General features: G+C 42.4%; 1 non-coding gene across 1 annotated transcript; it reads left to right on the top strand.

Annotated features, from left to right (window-relative positions):
• The first annotated feature begins 338 nt into the window (after positions 1–338).
• LOC114116502 (U6 spliceosomal RNA) lies at positions 339–445 on the top strand. Its single transcript, XR_003590405.1, has one exon. It is a non-coding gene; the product is annotated as a U6 spliceosomal RNA (small nuclear RNA).
• The last annotated feature ends 15,200 nt before the right edge of the window (positions 446–15,645 follow it).

The raw sequence follows: 15,645 nt of genomic DNA, 5'->3' as shown, positions 1-15,645 counted from the left end.
AGTTAGATGTAGTGCCTGAGTGGGCAGGGGGATGACTGAAGTGAGGATGGCAGTGAGGACAGCTCTGCAAGTGGCATCTGAGCCCGGGCAGGGAGAGGAAGCCACCGATGCGGGGAGATGGGGGAAGGGGGCAGCGGCGATGCTCACTGATCATGCAGAGTCTCATCCAAGAGGGAAATATGTCAAGGTGATGGGGGCCAGGTTTCTTAAGGTTAGAGAAGGGGGAACACACATGGAAAGAGAGAAAACTAGAATGAATCCTGTGGCATTGAAATTGGAGATATTGGTATGAAGTCATGTTTTTCAACATATTTGGATAACATAGAAATAGATGCAGAGTGCTCACTTCGGCAGCACATATACTAAAATTGGAACGATACAGAGAAGATTAGCATGGCCCCTGCGCAAGGATGACACGCAAATTCGTGAAGCGTTCCATATTTTTGAAACTAGATCAGTTTCTAACACCACACACAAAAATAAACTCAAAATGGATTAAAGATCTAAATGTAAGACCAGAAACTATAAAACTCCTAGAGGAGAATATAGGCAAAACACTCTCCGACATAAATCACAGCAGGATCCTCTATGATCCACCTCCCAGAATACTGGAAATAAAAGCAAAAATAAACAAATGGGATCTAATTAAAATTAAAAGCTTCTGCACAACAAAGGAAAATACAAGCAAAGTGAAAAGACAGCCTTCTGAATGGGAGAAAATAATAGCAAATGAAGCAACTGACAAACAACTAATCTCAGAAATATACAAGCAACTTATGCAGCTCAATTCCAGAAAAATAAACGACCCAAACCAAAAATGGGCCAAAGAACTAAATAGACATTTCTCCAAAGAAGACATACGGATGGCTAACAAACACATGAGAAGATGCTCAACATCACTCATTATTAGAGAAATGCAAATCAAAACCACAATGATGTACCACTTCACACCAGTCAGAATGTCTGCGATCCAAAAATCTGCAAGCAATAAATGCTGGAGAGGGTGTGGAGAAAAGGGAACCCTCCTACACTGTTGGTGGGAATGCAAACTAGTACAGCCACTTTGGAGAACAGTGTGGAGATTCCTTAAAAAATTGCAAATAGAACTGCCTTATGACCCAGCAATCCCACTGCTGGGCATACACACCGAGGAAACCAGAAATGAAAGAGACACGTGTACCCCAATGTTCATCGCAGCACTGTTTATAATAGCCAGGACATGGAAACAACCTAGATGTCCATCAGCAGATGAATGGATAAGAAAGCTGTGGTAGAGATACACAATGGAGTATTACTCAGCCATTAAAAAGAATACATTTGAATCAGTTCTGATGAGATGGATGAAACTGGAGCCGATTATACAGAGTGAAGTAAGCCAGAAAGAAAAACACCAATACAGTATACTAACACATATATATGGAATTTAGGAAGATGGCAATGACGACCCTGTATGCGAGACAGCAAAAAAGACACAGATATGTATAACGGACTTTTGGACTCAGAGGGAGAGGGAGAGGGTGGGATGATTTGGGAGAATGGCATTGTAACATGTACACTATCAGGTAAGAATCGAATCGCCAGTCTATGTCCGATGCAGGATACAGCATGCTTGGGGCTGGTGCACGGGGATGACCCAGAGAGATGTTACGGGGAGGGAGGTGGGAGGGGGGTTTGTGTTTGGAAACGCATGTACACCCGTGGTGGATTCATGTCAATGTATAGCAAAACCAATAAAGTATTGTAAAGTAAAATACAGTTAAAAAAAAATAGATGCAGATATAAGCGTGTGTATTAGAGTTCTCCAAGAAACAGAAGCAATAAGATGTCTGTGTATACGTTTGTGTGCGCACATGCACACACCTCTTTACAGTTTATCGTTTGAATTTGGCTCAAGTGATCACGGAGGCTTCAGGTCTGAGGACCAGCACTTGGCCAGCTGGACCCCAGACTGCTGCTAGTGTGGTTCCCATCTGGAGGCCACAGGCTCAAGATACAGGAGATACAGGAAGAGTTGAGGTTTAGGTTTGAGTCCAGAGGTAGGAAACATGGATGTCCTGATTCAAAGGCAGGAAGAGTTCCCCCTTGTTTGTGGGAAAGTCAGAGTTGTTCTGTTTGGATCTTCAGCTGATTGGATGAGGCTCCTACACTGGAGAGGGCAACCTCCTTTCCTCAGGCCACTATTTCAAAAGCCAGTCTCACCCAAAACACCCAACGCCCTCACAGACACATCCAGAATTAAATGTGACCAAGTGACTGGGAACTCCATCACATTAACACATAGAATTAACATCACAGTGTGTGTGTGCTTGTGTGTCTGTGTTTAAAATACCTAGCGCCCAGATCTTTTTTACTAAGTGCAATTCTCCCTTAAAAGGGCTTCTTGAAGCAACGACTGAATCCAAGGCTGGGCAGGGAAAGTATAAGGCAATCCCAGGCCATCTTGCTATGTCATAAACAAGCGCTCAAGAATAATGAAGACACATCCAAAGCCACAGAAGCGAGCCTGAAAAGTCTCCCACTGGCTGAAACCAGGAGAAAATAATTAAGAATAGCAACAGGCTATAACATCAAATAGAATAAGAATCCATGAGCTCATATTTCCATAAATTAATAGTTAATTAATTGAACATTTGATGAGGCCACCTCTCATACTTTCACAATCTCAAAGTACATACACACTGAAGTGAAGTGCAGTCACTCAGTCGTGTCTGACTCTTTGTGATCCCATGGACTGAAGCCTACCAGACTCCTCTGTCCATGGGATTTTCCAGGCAAGAATACTAGAGTGGATCACCATTTCCTTCTCCAGGGAATCTTCCCACTAAATATGTACAAAGTACAAAGAGAAAGAGGGTAACTTTCTCATAGGGAATGCTGGTGGACAGCACTTTAAACAAACGATTGACATTAATCATCAAAAGGACAAATCAAATCAAGGATGCAACGAGACAAATGCAGCGTCGCTTCTGGGGTACTCCTACAAGACATAAAATCCGTGTTCCGAATCTAACTATGAGGAAACACAAGACAAACCCAAACTGAGGGACAGTCTACAAAACAGCTGGCCTTTATCTTCAGAAGCGCCAAGGTAATGAAGTCAAGTAAGACCGAGGATCTGTCCCAGATTGAAGGAGAGCAAAAGGGATGTGGCTTTCCCTGGTGGCTCAGATGGTAAAGAATCAGCCTGCTGTGCAGGAGACTTGGGTTTGATCCCTGGGTCGGGAAGACCACCTGGAGAAAGGAATGGCTACCCACTTGAGTATTCTTGCCCGGGAAATCCCATGGACAGAGGAGCCTGGCGGTAACAGTCCATGGGGTCACAAAGATTCAGACAAGACTGAGTGACTAAGACTTTACTTCCTTTTATTACTTAAATGGATGTGGCAGCTAGATACAATATGTGATTCTGAATTGGATCTTTTCTCTTAAAAGACATAGTTTGATAAAATGTAAATGAGGCCTGAGATTATGCAAGAGTGGTATATGTTTATGTTAATTCCTGATATGTATGGTTTCTAGTAACAGAAGGTAATGTCTTCATTTATAAGAAATACTCACTGAAGTACATAGGGTGATGAAACATTATGTCATCCACTTACCCTTTTTCTGTTCTTGCAGCTTTTCCCCATGTTTGAAATTGTTTCAAAGTAAAAAGATGAAAATATGTATTATGGAACATTTTATTGCATTGGCAATCTGAAATATCACTGGTTTCTTTGAGACTAGACCTCTTTGGCTATAATCCTTTAACTATTATGTCTGTTTACTTTGAAGTAAAAAGGCAGTAATTGCTACACTTAAATATTATAAATTACTAGTTATGACTTTTTAAATCTTAAACAAATTCTTGGACTTGGATTTTCATTATGCAAACCCTGTGGAGCAAGTCATGGTACTTGACTACACATAGTTCTGGGAGGACAGTCTCATTTTTCCTCCGAAAGTGGGGTCCTGCTGCTTGCCATTCCAAAGCCAGTAAAGAGACCCGAATGGTGGAAAGGAAAGTTTGTTTTGTTTCAGATGCCAGCAGTTGGGCTGGGGGAAGTGGGGGTCAGACACTTGTCCAAAGACTGCCTCCTGCCACAGATAATCAGTGGACAAGATAATGGGGGGAGGGGGCTACATACAGAAACAGCACAGTGAGCCCTGGTGGTCAACTTGAAATTGGTGGTCAGTGGCCTGGTCAGTATCACCTCGATCATTTTAAGCACAATTAATCAGCAGTTCCACCGTCAGTTTTTTCCCATTTCCTTGAGGGTAGTTCTCAGAACTGTGACAGCTTTTGTCATGGTTACAGTCTGATCACTATGTGGCTAACTTCCTCCACTTGGTGGGGGCTTCAGTATCTATGAGACAGCTCGAAGGACATGGCTCAGAATATTATCTATATGTCCTTGAGAAGGAGCAAAACTTCTTAACTATGCTTAGTGATTAAACTACTGTTATTTAGTTTTGTTGAACTGTTACCCTTTGTTTCTGCATGTTCTCAGTTCTGTGATTAAATTTATTCTTTGGTTAAAGTTTTCCCACTGACACAAGGCAGGTGGAGGACATGGGAGGCAAGGACCTCAGCGTCCTGCTCTGCATCCTGCTCGGACATCCTTCTTCTGTTTAGAAACTTACCCACGGCCACCTCAGTGAAATTACTTTAACAGTTTTTATCACCTATCCCTTTATTATTAAACTCTGAAGACACTTTTCAGCCCTTGCTTGATGTCTCTGGAAAAAAATTATATTCTTGACCTCCATTTCCTTGAAAGTCTCCGGTCACTGGACTCTGTGGGAAGGTCTTCTCAACTACGGCCTCTCCAGGAGTTTCTTCTACTTGGCCTCCTGAGGCCCCTTCCCTCTGACAGTCCCTGAAATACCCGTGCTCCTTTGAGCTCTGTTCCCCTGGGTGGCCTCTTTCCTTAAGGCACACCTTTCCTGAGTCACCTCTGCAGTCTTGGTCACTACCTGCTTGCTGATGGTCCCAGGCTTCTCCTGGAACCAGAGACCATGGAGCACTATCTGAATGGCTCACTGCCTGTGGACACACCCGCATCCTATCCCACAAGTATCTCACAGTCCTTACATCCTTCATGCCATCTCCCATCCTCCCTCAAGTCCCTCCCATAAAGTTTTCTTCTCTGTTTATCTGCCTTTAGAAAATCATATCACCATCTACTTAGGGCCCCAAATATTTTTTAACTTGCTTATTATTTATCACATCCGTACACTTCTTTCTCTTCCCTCCCAGGGTCTCAGCTCAGACCACTGTTACCTCTCCTCCCAATTACAGCGTCAGAGTTGGCCTCCTGGACAGAAGGTTGATTTTGCCCATCTTCAACATGTCTTCCCTGGTGGCTCAGACGGTAAAGAATCTGCCTACAATGCAGGAGACCTGGGTTTGATCCCTGGGTCGGGAAGATCACTGGAGAAGGGAAAGGCTACCCACTCCAGTATTCTTGCCTAGAGAATTCCATGGATAGGAGGAGCCTGGTGGGCTTCAGTCTATGGGGTCACAAAGAGGCATATGTGACTGAGCAACTGAGTGCACCCCCCCACACACACACAATGTGCTTTCATGTTGCGCTGGGTATTCGAGTTACAGTACCATCCAGCCATGAGAATCCTCTGACCACAATCCTGTATTGTCAGCCTATCGCCTTTGGGCAAGAATGTGAACATCTTAGCAAGGTGTGAATGATCCTTCCTAATCCAGTCACCGCTCACCTCTGTCACCAACAATGTGCCCCTTTATGTCCCTTGACAAAGCTATACTTCACCCAGCTCTGACTGGAACACACTTCATGCCCCTATTTCTTTTCTTCCTCACTGTCTGGTTCACTTTTGGGTGGCACGTGCCTTCCCAACAGCTCCTCAGCCACTGGATCTTCCTTCAACACCCCGTGGTTGCCCGGTCCTTCTATCAGAGCACTTATACTGTAGGACTCTCTTTGTCTCTACTCCCATAACCACAGTCAAGCGCCGAACCCTACCCCTGCTTCACACAACTCACAGAGTGAAATCCAATTTTTTCCTCTGGACTTCACATTACCTGATGGGTATGTAAATCTGCCGTCTCCCCCAGGCCACTCCCTACCACCCCTGATGTCGCCCACGGGCTGCTGGTCTATGGGCAGCTCATGTTCATTTGAAGGTTTCCTTTCACCCCCTGGTCCTTATGTGGCTGCTCCTTCCTATCATTCTTACTGACCTTACATGTCAAATCAGCAGGAAGGCTCCCCAGACCACCCAGGCAACTGCAGCCCCTCTGTGATTCTCTGCCCTCTGAACCACTGCAGCTCTCCGCATTGCACCCGTCTCTGCTGAATGTTTGTCTTCATCATTGGTTTATTTATTTCTTACCTGTGTGCCCCCACCCAGAAGTTAAATTCCGTGAGCATACAGACCTTGTATGTTTTGTTTCTTTACATAACCATAATGCTAAGAAAAATGTCTCAATAAACAAGTAGTTGAATGAATGACCCCCCTATAGGACTACAGGCTTCTTGACGATAGGCTCTTGTTTTAGCAATTTCTGTTTACGTGACACTATCCTTGGAATACCGAATGCAGGACTCTCACTAATTCATTCAACAGATATCTGAGTTATTTCTGTATTCAAGCAGCATGCAACAGATGCAATTGAGAAAAGCACAGTCCAGCGAAAAAACTCATCATCCACCTGCAGAGACCCCAAGTATGCAAATGCAGCTCAATTTCCCAAGTTGTCTGTTCTTCCAGAATCACCTTTCACTTTGATCACATAATGTAAAATAATTTTAAAAACCCAAGCCATGTGAAATCTAGCAAGCTGGATGGTATCTCTATAAATCCATCCAGGGATGGGAGTGATTGGTTTCAGAAGCAGTTTGTGACCTGTTGTTCCAATCTCTGCTGCAAAATCTCCCACCTTGGTGTTATCCTGCTTACTAAGTCTGCTGCCAGCTGCCCCCACAAGCAAAAGTCCACCCTCCATTCCACCAAACACAAACCTGCTGTTTGTTACTGACCTGTAATGAAGATTTGGGGACTTAAAGGGAACTTATAATTCAGAACAGAAAACCATCTAGTTTTAAACAGCAGTCCTGAAATCTCAGGCTTTTTTCCAATGAGAAAGCTCACACTCATCTTTTTTTTTTTTTTTTCCGTTAGTCCCCAGCCTGCCACACTATTGCTAATCCTTATCTCCACCTACAGAGATCTTTCTCCTAGAAAATCCCCATTAATTTATTATCCAGAACACTTATCTTTCCCAGCATCACACTTTCTCTCTGACATAAGTCACATGTGACATTCACAGTGGGCCATGAATAGGTTTTCGTAAATGAAAGAGCCTTCCACTCCCCTGAATGGGGGGGAGGGGGGTGACTCTGTTTGAACAGATCAGAGCTATCATCCCAAGCATTCTAGATAATAGACTTTTCTCAACGATGCCTAAAATTGCATTTAGTTTTAGGTCAAACGTTTTGCACGATTGACTCACTGACACCATTCAGAGTGAAGTCTTCAAGTCTTTGGGAAGAGCTGCCTTTCAAGCGAATCTCTGTCATTTTGTGCTTTTTGATTTGGAATTCTGACCAAAATACAGACCTTTTTTTCCTGCTCTGTTTCATCTTATTACATTTGGCCCATCATTTCAGGCTGTCGAGATCTTTCGGGAGCTTGGTTCTGGCATGCAGTAAACTCACTCCCCTGCCAACTTCGCGTCAAATCCAACTTGTTCTCCAGCCTCTCAGCAGCCACCAAAAATGGCTGGCAGGCATGTGCTGCTCTCTTAGAAGATTCCAAGAGCTTTAGATGGAGGGTGAGGCTCACATGCTCAGGCTTGTGTCTCCCTTTTGTCTAGATAATCTCATCACCCCTTATCTTACTGTGTAGGTTGTCCTGAGGTGAGAATGAGGCCTGGGGCGGTTGTGGGGGGCAAGTGCCTTAAAACGGACTTTACTGCAGAGGGGCAAGCCCGGTCTTGGGTAACAGTGACGTAAGAGCAGGGTGGCCTGGCAGGGTTTTTGTAGTAAAGAATCCCTGAAATCGTGCAAATTGGATCTCCCATTTGTCATTTGAGCGAGACTCACAGAGTGTGGCCTGCAGTGCTTAGTTGCTCCGTCATGTCTGGCATTTTGTGACCTTGTGGGCTGTAACCTGCCAGGTTCCTCTCTCTGTAGGACTCTCCGGGCAAGAATACAGAGTGGGTTGCCACTTCCTTCTCCACTGGAGTATGGAGACACATTCAATTTTCAGATGATGTCTTTGCCAAAGTTTACTCTGTCAGCCCGAGCGTGAGCTGTCATATCGCCACCTTCTTTTCTCTGCTGGTTGAAATCCCGCTGTTAGTAAGCTCATTTCTCTAGGGATCTGAGACCATGATTACTGAGGGAGAGTTCCAACACCAGAACTAAGAGGCTTACTCTATCTTTTTAATTAGAACACAGACCAAAAAGGCCAGTTTATTTAATGCATTTTGCAATCTTCTATGCCAGCCTTTGTATTATTTTCTTTGTTCTTTTTTCCCCATTTCCCTGTAGCTGGGTCCATTAATACCACCACTTCTAAAAAAGCCAGGCTGAAAACCAACCTGGCTTAGTCTAGCTGTTGGGATCCTCTTGGCAACTCTGTATCCATGCAGGCAATTAACTTGTTTTGTCCAGACCTGCTTGCAGTGTTCTCTGAGGGTCTAGATTGTTATGCTGTGTCCAAATCCCTATTCCCTAGAACTGATACTTAAGTGATCCCATAGCTGCAAGCCACAATGCTCCCCACTCCTTCTTCCCTCCTCCCTTCTCCCTCTTCTCCTTCCTCTGCCCTCCCTCTTCCCCTTCCTCCCCCTCATTACCCCTATCCCTCACCCCCACCCATCTCTGTGACACCAGCTTTGCTCAGCTTTGGAGTCTGTGTTCTCTACTACAGAATCGGGTCCCTTCACCCACGCTATTCTTTTTTTTTTTTTTTAAGTTTTTAAATTTATTTTTGTTTTTTAAAATTAAATTATTTTAATTGGAGGATAATTACTTTACAATACTGTGATGGTTTTTGCCATACATCAGCATTTTTATATAGCTGTTTGTCACATTTAATATACACATACAAATTCCCTTTTGCATTTTAAATAGTAGGTAAGTCATAGTTATTCGATGAATGAATGAAGGAGCTACCAGTAGGCATTGGATGCTCAACACTCAGGAAACCATGATTAAAATGACTGGGCCGCTACTGGTCCTCACGGTGTGAGTACTCCACTCAGGAGCCTGCAGAGGACAGCTGTGCCCGCCAGGATCCGCAGTACAGCTGTGTCTCCCAGTTCCAAGCAACGCTTCAGTTAGCACTTGAGTCGGCAAGGCCATGGTTGGCAAGTTCAGTGCATAGTGAATGCAGAGGGCGTTCAGAGAAAAGCCACAAAAATGTACGGTGTGTAAAAAACAAACCTATAGTTACCAAAGGCTATAGCGGAAGGTGGGAAAGGGGGAGAAAAATTAGGAGTTGGGTTTAACATATACACACGACTGCATGTAATAGATAAATAACAAGTATCTGTTGTATAGTATAGGGAACTATACTCAGTATCTGATAATAATCTGTAAGGTAAAAGAATGTGAAGATAAATATAAATAAATAAATAAATATATATATATATACACATCTATGCATAATTGAATCACTTTGCTTTCACCTGAAAATAACACTATATTATAAACACATACCCTTTGATTAAAAATGTAATTATTAAAAAAAAACACAGTAAATATGACAGGGGGGGTAATGGATCACGTGTGTGTGTTCATGTCTGATGCACACGTGCATTCACTCACACACATACAAACACACACAAGCAGATATAAATTCTAAACCACAGCAGCGCCAGAAGACGCTGAGTCCTTTGCCACTCCCCCTGCTCCAGCATCGCCCTTTTCATTATACAGAAACAAGCAGCTGAGAACGATTCTTCTGCGCACTTTACGAAAGGCAGGTTGTATCCATTCTTAATGTTCTAAAATTTGATTCAATAGTTTAAAATTTTTTTAAACAATTAATGTTTCAGATGTGAGTTAAAGGCAATGGTTTCATTTTTGCATTTGCATAATCCCTGTTCTCACCAATCCTAGTTGCTCTTTCAATAACTTTGTTTTAAGACATTATTTGACATTATAATAGGCACAGGAAAACAGCAGTGAAAACATCCGTAAGCCCTACCTTCATAAAGTTTATAAACTAGAGACAGACAGGATAAACTGCACTTGGGAGACATGTGATTAAAGATGTGTTATATCTCATGTCCAACACCCGCATTAAAGTTTTATGAACTCATGATTAAGGGGGAAAAAAAAAAAAGAGGAGATGGGTCATAAAGAGATGAGACATTTTAGCAAATTTATGGAATTCATAAAAGAGGTTGAGAAGTGGTAACTGGGAATTAGGTCAGAGGAAATCTCTAGCCTGTGACACACAGAGAAGCTTACAGTCTCAACTCATCTGTAATGCAGAAAGCAGGCAATGCTTGGACTGAAAAAGCTACATTCAATTGAAGGCAAAGTTAGTCACAAAGCTAAAAAGAGGAGGGAGAATAGAAAGTGCATATGTGGACCAGGGACAGTCCTACACTGTCATCTCCCCAGGCTCCATGTGAAGCCCACTCAGAAGCATGCTTCTATTTACCAGGCTAGAGGAATACTCTTTAAAGAAGCTGAACAATCCTAGAGAAAACAGCTTCTCTAAAATTTCTCCAGTGTAAGAAACCTAAAGTTGGGTTCCCAGCCCTTCCGCAGCCTCCCATTACTCTAAACTGTTTGCCTGTCTGCTAGCCCTGTCCACACACAGAAAGTTACTAATCAGCTTTTTAACCAGCTTATTTATAAAAAATAAATAAATAAACAACAAAGATACACCAGAAGCCTCAAGAGATAGAATAAACTGCACTTAGGAAGCATGATAGAATGATCAAAATAAACAAACTCAATAATCAAGTTTAAAAATGAAGCAACAAAAGGCTAATTATTCTCAGAGAAGTCTAAAGGAATTACATCCACAAAACAAGAATAGGAAGTTACTAAAGAAACAACTAGAGAGTTAAAATGAGCTCTCACCTAAAATGATCACTGCTGCCCAAAATGTCAGAAGTGGATTGAAAGGGAAGGAATTCTCCCAGAACATACAATAGGAAACAAAACCAAACCAAGGGGCTGAAGACACGAGAGAAAACAAAAACCTAGAGAAACAATTCAGATGAAGATAAAGCTTCAAAGATAAAAGATGCCAAGTCTCTAGGTGAAAGAGGCCACTGCACAGCCAGAACCATGAATTAAAATCCATCACTTCAGAATTCCTCAATTCTAACATTCAGGAGCAAACAAATTCAAGGTTTTAAAAACCACCCAGAAAAGTCAGGGCATGTTGAAAGGAGAGAGAATCCTAAGCATGAGCTTTGTGTGTTTTGTTTTGTGACTACTGGAAGGTAACAAAGCAGTATCCTGGGCTGGAATTCAACTCCCAGAAGTTCTGGGAGATGAACACCTTTTCAGCCTAGAGCTCTATAGACACAAATTGTACTAAATAGAATTTTTTTTAGGTCAGACATGTGAGCAACAACAACAACAAAAAATCACTTTCCCTAACTGGCAGGTGAGGGGAAGTCTCTAGATACCAGCTGTGCTCAGAGTCAGAGGACAAGTAGAGACAGAAGCAGAGGATGGAGGGTGAGCATGTAGGTCCGTGAGAAGGTAGCTCTGAAATGTCCAGCACTGTGGAAGAGTTAAATCACCCTGGCCCATCCAGAGAACCCGGTCAGATCACATGAATAAATGTAAGGCAAACTGTGTCCTGGCATATTCTTGATATCTTAAGGAATAAAAGTAGATTACTAGATGTAACTTCCTAAAAGACTTATACAATATGTATACACCTAGGGGCTTCCCAGGGGGCGCAGTGGTAAAGAATCCACCTGCCAACACAGAAGGCACAGGAGGCGGGGGTCTGATCCCTGGATGGGAAAGTCCCCTCGAGGAGGAAATGACAACCCACTTCAGTGTTCTTGCCTGGAGAATTCCGTGGACAGAGGAGCCAAGTGGGGTACAGTTCATAGAGTTGCAAAGAGTTGGAAATGACTGCAACGGCTCAGTCTTCCTTATGGTACAACTCTCACATCCATACATGACTACTGGAAAAACCACACCTTTGACTATACAGAACTTTGTTGGCAAAATAATGTCTCTGCTTTTTAATACGCTGTCTAGTTTTGTCAGAGCTTTTCTTCCAAGGACTGAGCCCACATACACCCACATACACTATATGTGTATATATATATATATACACAAGATTAATATATACATCATTTATATGCAAATTAGATTATTATATTAGACTATTAAAAATTGTTGTTGTTCAGTTGCTCAGTTGTGTCTGACTCTTTGTGACCCCGTGGACTGCAGCACATGAAGCTTCCCTGTCCTTCACCATCTCTCAGAGTCTGTTCAGACTCATGTTCATTGAGTGGGCGATGCCATCCAACCATCTCATCCTTTGTCACCCCCTTCCCCTCCTGCCCTCAATCTTTCCCAGCGTCAGGGTCTTTTCCAATGAGCTGGCTCTTCTCATCAGGTGGGCAAAGTATTGGAGGTTCAGCTTCAACATCAGCCCTTCCAAGGAATACTCTGTGTTGATTTCCTTTAGGATTGACTGGTTTGATATCCTTGCTGTCCAAGGGACTCTCAAGAGTCGTTTCTAACACCACAGTTCGAAAGCAACAGTTCTTCAGCACTCAGCCTTCTTCATGGTGCAACTCTCACATTCGTACATGACTACTGGAAAAACATAGCTTTGATTTTACAGACATTTGTTGGCAAAATAATGTCTCTGCTTTTTAATACACTGTCTAGGTTTGTCAGAGCTTTTCTTCTAAGGAGTAAGGGTCTTTTAATTCCATGGCTGGAGTGGGTAGCCAGTCCCTTCTACAGGGGATCTTCCCAACCCAGGGATCAAACTTGGGTCTCCTGCATTGCAGGCAGATTCTTTACCATCTAAGCCACCAGGGAAGCCCACATTATAGATTATTATTACATTATTATACAAGAAGATTATTAGACAGAACTTGCCAAAAACATATGCCTTGTATATATACCATATATATGTGTATATATATATATAAGATTTATATATACATCATTTATACATATACTGTCTGTAATATATATACATAATATATATACCCCATATAGATATACATATACCCTATATATATGTCATTTTTTTCCATGCAGAAGAAAATTCTGGAAGACTATGCACTAAAATTTAAATATTGGTGTTCTTCTCTGAAGGTAGAAGCGATTCTTTTAACATCTGAATTTTCCCCCTCTTTCCCTGAATAGTGAGCATATTCCATAGAGAATGAGATGGTTGGGTGGCATCACTGACCCAGTGGACAAGAGTTTGAGCAAGCTCCAGGAGTTGGTGATGGACAGAGAAGCCTGGCATGCTACAGTCCATGGGGTCGCAAAGAGTCAGACATGACTAAGCGACTGAACTGAACTGACTGATTACTTTGTGATCAGAATATAAAGAAGCATTTGGTCTTATTTAAGTAGACTAAACACACATCTGCTTTTTCATTTGTTATTCATTTACTCCTAAACCCTCTGTAATCTAGCTTCTATCCCCGATCCTTCATAGGCATGACTGTCCACCCAGGTGAAAAATGGCTTCTGAGTAGCAAAGGAGGTCCTGTCATTAATCACAATCTGCCGTGCATTTTGATATTATTAACTACTCTTCTTGTTATTAAATTCTGTCTCTTGTCTCCTCTCTGGGCCTTCCCTCTCTGTCCACTCTTTTGGTGTTCATTTTGCTAGCACCTCACCTTTGACTTTGGCTGGACTCTTTTCCTGGACACCTTAGGTATCCCCCTAGTTAATCCCATAGAGATTAATTATAATCTCTATGCTGTTGACTCTGATGTCTACACTTCCAGTTCAAATTTCCTTTGTGGCATCAGAAGCCTAATGTTAAGCTGTCAACCACGTGTGTCCGCTTGGACATGCAGAACTGAATTTATTACTCTCTTCCTTGCCTCCACACAACCCCCACACCTTCTGTATTTTCTGTCTAGGTTTACTTACTGAGATATGGCCAGTATCTTTCCCAGGCCAGAAATCTCCTCTTGGTTTCCACCTCTGACTCATCCTACATGAGGTCCATCTAGGACTCCTGATTTCCTGGGTTTGGCATCCTCTCACCATTTCTACCACCATTGCTTGTATATATCTTTTCATCACTTACATCTTACCCACATGGTACAGTGACTTCTGTGTGAGTCCCAGCCTCCAGTCCTGTGTCTCCCCACAAACATGCACACTGCCACTAGAGGGATCTTCCTAAGATAAAAACCTTCCCTTGCACTCCCCTGACTGTAATCACTTAATGTTTCCCAATTGTCCTCAGTAAAAATCTTACCACATCAGAGGCTTTGTGGTTTGATGCTTTCTCTCCAGTGGAGATTCAACTTTCCCCATTGTCTCCTAGATCCTGGGTTTATCTGTGAACACTTCTCCCCCAGAAAAGACTTTCTTTCTCATGTGTCTTCTCCACCTGCTCCTGTTATTCATCCTTCTAGAATCAGCTTCAGCACTTTTACAGGGAAGTTTTCCAGAGGCCACTCCAGTTGTAATTTTGTGTACTCTTAAATTTCTTGTATTAAATCGTGACGTCTTAATGGAAAGAACTGCTTTTCATTCCCACTAGATTGCAAGAAATTGTTGCTTTTAGGTCATAGATTCCCTAGGTCATATATGAACAATTTCATGTAATTTGACACATTCCAGCACTTAATGCGGAGAAGGCAATGGCACCCCACTCCAGTACTCTTGCCTGGGAAATCCCATGGGTGGAGGAGCCTGGCGGGCTGCAGTCCATGGGGTTGAGAAGAGTCGGACACGACTGAGCGACTCACTTTCACTTTTCATTTTCATGCATTGGAGAAGGAAATGGCAACCCACTCCAGTGTTCTTGCCTGGAGAATCCCAGGGATGGGGGAGCCTGGTGGGCTACCGTCTATGGGGTCACACAGAATCGGACACGACTGAAGTGACTTAGCAGCAGCAGCAGCACTTAACGTGGTATCTGGCACTTAATGAATGTTGGATAATTTGTTTTGAAAGAAAAAGTTTGTTTTACCAACATTGTCTGTGGAGGAATTACTCTTGACCTCTGGGTTTGAGATTTATCTATGCAGTTTAGAAATTTAAAAAAGGGGGGCTCCTTTGTTATAGTATAAGATCAAATGCTTCATATTTTAAAGTCAGAAACTAAACTGTCATCGTTTGTCAGCACCCTATACTATTGTTTCTGAACCTCTATCAAAAATCTCTCTAACCCAATAAAAGAATCATTAATTGGGATATGGGACATACTAAAAACCAAACTAAAATGCACTTAAGGTCTTCATATATAAATTTTAAAGTATTTTTTAAACATGATCCACATGAAAAGACTGTTTTCATTTGGAAAAGAGAAATAAATTTACTGTTGAATATTCTGACTTCTACCTCCTTGTGGTTAATTTTCAGTTAGCAGTGTGTGGTAAAATCAAACACTTTTTCAGACATTCTTGGCTTACATAATATTTAAAGGAAGGCTTCCTGCTGAATTGGAAAGGGCAAAAATATTGATTGAACA

This window comes from Ovis aries, chromosome 9 (assembly GCF_016772045.2).
Source record: "Ovis aries strain OAR_USU_Benz2616 breed Rambouillet chromosome 9, ARS-UI_Ramb_v3.0, whole genome shotgun sequence".
In the NCBI taxonomy this organism is placed as follows: domain Eukaryota; kingdom Metazoa; phylum Chordata; class Mammalia; order Artiodactyla; family Bovidae; genus Ovis; species Ovis aries.
Note: the sequence above shows the minus strand (reverse complement) of the source record. Positions and strands in the feature narration are given on the sequence as shown.